Raw genomic sequence first — 4473 nt, forward strand, 5'->3', positions numbered from 1 at the left:
AGTTTGGTGTCAAATTGCATGTTGTTATTTTTCTTGCATTTTCGAAAATTCATGCATTGCATTCTTCATGATCTTCAGGTTGTTCTTGGTAAGTCTTCTTGTTTGATCTTTAAAATCTCTTGTTTTGTGTCTTTTCTTGTTTTTCATATGCATTTTCAATTTGTTAGTGTCTAAAAATTAAAAATCTTTTAAGTTTGGTGTCTTGCATGTTTTCTTTTCTTGAAAATCTTTCAAAAATAAGTTCTTGGTGTTCATCTTGACATTCAAAGTGTTCTTGGTATTCATCTTGACATTCATAGTGTTCTTGCATGCATCATGTGTTTTGATCCAAAATTTTCATGCATTGAGTCATTTTGATGTTTTTCTCTTTCATCATTAAAAATTCAAAAATCAAAAAAATATCTTTCCCTTTTTCACTCATAAATTTTCGAAAATTTGAGTTGACTTTTTCAAAATTTTTTAAAATTTAGTTGTTTCTTATGAGTCAAATCAAATTTTCAATTTAAAAATTCTATCTTTTTCAAATCTTTTTCATTTTTTCTTTCATATTTTCGAAAACTTTATGATTGATTTTCAAAATATTTTTTTTATTTCTAATTCATATTTTTGAAATTAATGCTAACAATTAATGTGATTGATTCAAAATTTTTAAGTTTGTTACTTGCCTATCAAGAAAGGTTCAATCTTTAAATTTTAAAATCATATCTTTTTGTTTCTTGTTAGTCAAGTAATCAACTTTAGTTTTCAAAATCAAATCTTTTTAAATTTCTTTTTCAAATCTTTTTCAAAATAAATTTCAATCACATCTTTTTCAAAATTTATTTCAAAATCTTTTCTAACTTCTTTTCTAACTTCTTATCTTTTCAAAAATTGATTTTCAAATCTTTTTCAATTAACTACTTGACTTTTTGAGTGGTTTTAAAAGTTTACTATTTCAATCATATCTTTTTCAAAACTACCTAACTAACTCTCTCTTTCTAATTTTCAAAAATCCCTTCCCCCTTTTTCAAGATTCCTCTTTAATTAACTAATTATTTTAAACTTTAATTTAATTTTTCTTTTTTTTTTTAAATTTTCAAATTTTCACTTTAATTTTAAATTAAAAATAAAATATTTTTATTTTAATTTGTTTAATTTTCGAAATTCTCTCCCTCTCACCTCCTTCTAATTATTTATTTATCTACTAACACCCTTCTTCACTCAAGAATTCGAACCTACTCCTCTCCTTTGTGTTTGGATTCTTACATTTTTCTTTTTCTATTCTTCTCTTCTACTCACATAAAGGAACCTCTCTACTGTGGTAAAGAGGATCCCTATTATTTTCTGTTCTCTTCTTTTTCATATAAGCAGGAACAAGGATAAGAACATTCTTGTTGAAGCTGATCCTGAACCTGAAAGGACTCTGAAGAGGAAGCTAAGGGAAGCTAAAGCACAACTCTCTGGAGAAAATCTGACTGAAATTTTCAAAAAAGAAGGAGACATGGCTGAAAATAATAACAATGCAAGGAAGATGCTTGGTGACTTTACTGCACCAAATTCCAATTTACATGGAAGAAGCATCTCAATCCCTGCCATTGGAGCAAACAATTTTGAGCTAAAGCCTCAATTAGTTTCTCTGATGCAACAGAACTGCAAGTTTCATGGACTTCCATCAGAAGATCCTTTTCAGTTCTTAACTAAATTCTTGCAACTCTGTGATACTGTTAAGACCAATGGGGTTGATCCCGAGTTCTACAGGCTTATACTTTTCCCATTTGCTGTAAGAGACAGAGCTAGAATATGGTTGGACTCTCAACCTAAGGATAGCCTGAACTCTTGGGATAAGCTGGTCACGGCTTTCTTAGCCAAGTTCTTTCCTCCTCAAAAGCTTAGTAAGCTTAGAGTGGATGTTCAAACCTTCAGACAAAAAGAAGGTGAATCCCTCTATGAAGCTTGGGATAGATACAAGGAACTGACCAAAAAGTGTCCTTCTGACATGCTTTCAGAATGGACCATTCTGGATATATTCTATGATGGTCTGTCTGAATTATCAAAGATGTCATTGGACCATTCTGTAGGTGGATCCATTCACCTAAAGAAAATGCCTGCAGGAGCTCAGGAACTCATTGACATGGTTGCAAATAACCAGTTCATGTACACTTCTGAAAGGAATCCTGTGAGTAATGGGACGCCTCAGAGGAAGGGAGTTCTTGAAATTGATACTCTGAATGCCATATTGGCTCAGAACAAAATATTGACTCAGCAAGTCAATATGATCTCTCAGAGTCTGAATGGATTGAAGGAATCATCCAACAGTACTATAGAGCCATCTTCTGAAGAAGAAGCTTATGATCCTGAGAACCCTGCAATAGCAGAGGTGAATTACATAGGTGAACCCTATGGAAACACCTATAATCCCTCATGAAGAAATCATCCAAATATCTCATGGAAGGATCAACAAAATCCCCAACAAGGCTTTAATAATGGTGGAAGAAATAGGTTTAGCAATAGCAAACCTTTTCCATCATCTACTCAGCAACAGACAGATAATTCTGAGCAGAACCCATCTAGCTTAGAAAATATAGTCTCTGATCTATCTAAGGCCACTGTGAGTTTCATGAATGAAACAAGGTCCTCTATTAGGAATTTGGAGGCACAAGTGGGCCAGCTGAGTAAAAGAGTCACTGAAATCCCTCCTAGTACTCTCCCAAGCAATACAGAAGAAAATCCAAAGAGAGAGTGCAAGGGCATTGATTTAACCATCATGGCCGAACCTACAAGGGAGGAGGAGGACGTGAATTCTAGTGAGGAAGACCTCCTGGGACATCCAGTGACCAATAAGGAGTTTCCCTTTGAGAAACCAAAGGAATCTGAGGCTCAATTAGAGACCATAGAGATTCCATTGAACCTCCTTCTGCCCTTCATGAGCTCTGATGAGTATTCGTCCTCTGAAGAGCAAGTCACTAAGTACCTTGGTGCAATCATGAAGCTGAATGCCAAATTATTTGGTAATGAGACTTGGGAAGATGAACCTCCCTTGCTAACCAATGAACTGAATGCATTGGATAGGCAGAAATTACCTCAAAAGAAACAGGATCCTGACAAATTCTTAATACCCTGTACCATAGGCACCATGACCTTTGAGAAGGCTCTGTGTGACCTAGGGTCAGGAATAAACTTAATGCCACTCTCTGTAATGGAGAAACTTGGGATCTTTGAGGTGCAAGCTGCCAGAATCTCATTAGAGATGGCAGACAACTCAAGAAAATAGGCTTATGGACAAGTAGAAGACGTGTTAGTAAAGGTTGAAGGCCTTTACATCCCTGCTGATTTCATAATCCTAGACACTGGGAAGGATAAGGATGAATCCATCATCCTTGAAAGACCCTTCCTAGCCACAGCAAGAGCTGTGATTGATGTGGACAGAGGAGAGTTGGTCCTTCAACTGAATGAGGACAACCTTGTGTTTAAGACTCAAGGATCTCCTTCTGTAACCATGGAGAGGAAGCATGAAAAGCTTCTCTCACTACAGAGTCAACCAAAGCCCTCACAGTCAAACTCTAAGTTTGGTGTTGGGAGGCCACAACCAAACTCTAAGTTTGGTGTTGAACCCCCATATTCAAACTCTAAGTTTGGTGTTGAGAGGTCCCAACAATGCTCTGAACATCTGTGAGGCTCCATGAGAGCTCACTGTCAAGCTATTAATGTTAAAGAAGCGCTTATTGGGAGGCAACCCAATGTTATTTAATCATATCTATTTTATTTTCTTTTTGTTATTTCGTGTTTATTAGGTTGATGATCATGTGAAGTCACAAAAACTACTGAAAAATCACAAACAGAATGAAAAACAGCTTTAAAAATAGCACACCCTGGAGGAGAGCAGTCTGGCGTTTAACGCCAGAAACAAGCATCTGTCTGGGGTTTAACGCCAGAAACAGGCACCAAGCTGGCGTTTAACGCCAGAAACAAGCATCTGCCTGGCGTTAAACGCCAGAAAGAAGCTACATTTAGGCGTTTAATGCCAGAAACAGGCTGCAGTCTGGCGTTAAACGCCAAGATTGCACAGCAAGGGCGTTTTACACGCCAAATTGGAGCAGGGATATTAAGTCCTTAACCCCACTTGATCTATGGACCCACAGGATCCCCACAAGATCCCCACATCTTCTTCTCTCCTCTTCACACATTTTCATATCTCTCTTCCCCAAATACCCTTCACCAATCACCTCAATCACTCTTTTCCATCACCTCTTCACTACTCACATCCATCCTATCTTCCCCATAAACCCCACCTTCCTTCAAAATTCAAACTATTTTCCCTCCCAAACCCAACCCTAATGGCCGAACCCTACACCCCCCTCACTCCTATATAAACCCCTCACTCCTTCTTCATTTTCACACAACACAACCCTCTCTTCTTCTCCTTGGCTGAATACATCTTCTTCCCCCATCTCCTCCATTTTCTTCTTCTTCTACTACTTTCTTTCTTCCTTTACT

General features: G+C 36.9%; 1 non-coding gene across 1 annotated transcript; it reads right to left on the bottom strand.

Annotated features, from left to right (window-relative positions):
- Nucleotides 1-1873: 1873 nt before the first annotated feature.
- On the bottom strand, nt 1874-1981 carry LOC148573541 (small nucleolar RNA R71). Its single transcript, XR_015905528.1, has one exon. It is a non-coding gene; the product is annotated as a small nucleolar RNA R71 (small nucleolar RNA).
- Between the last annotated feature and the right edge of the window lie 2492 nt (nt 1982-4473).

The sequence above is a fragment of the Arachis ipaensis genome, chromosome B2 (assembly GCF_059453495.1).
Source record: "Arachis ipaensis isolate K30076 ecotype BB chromosome B2, ASM5945349v1, whole genome shotgun sequence".
NCBI lineage: Eukaryota > Viridiplantae > Streptophyta > Magnoliopsida > Fabales > Fabaceae > Arachis > Arachis ipaensis.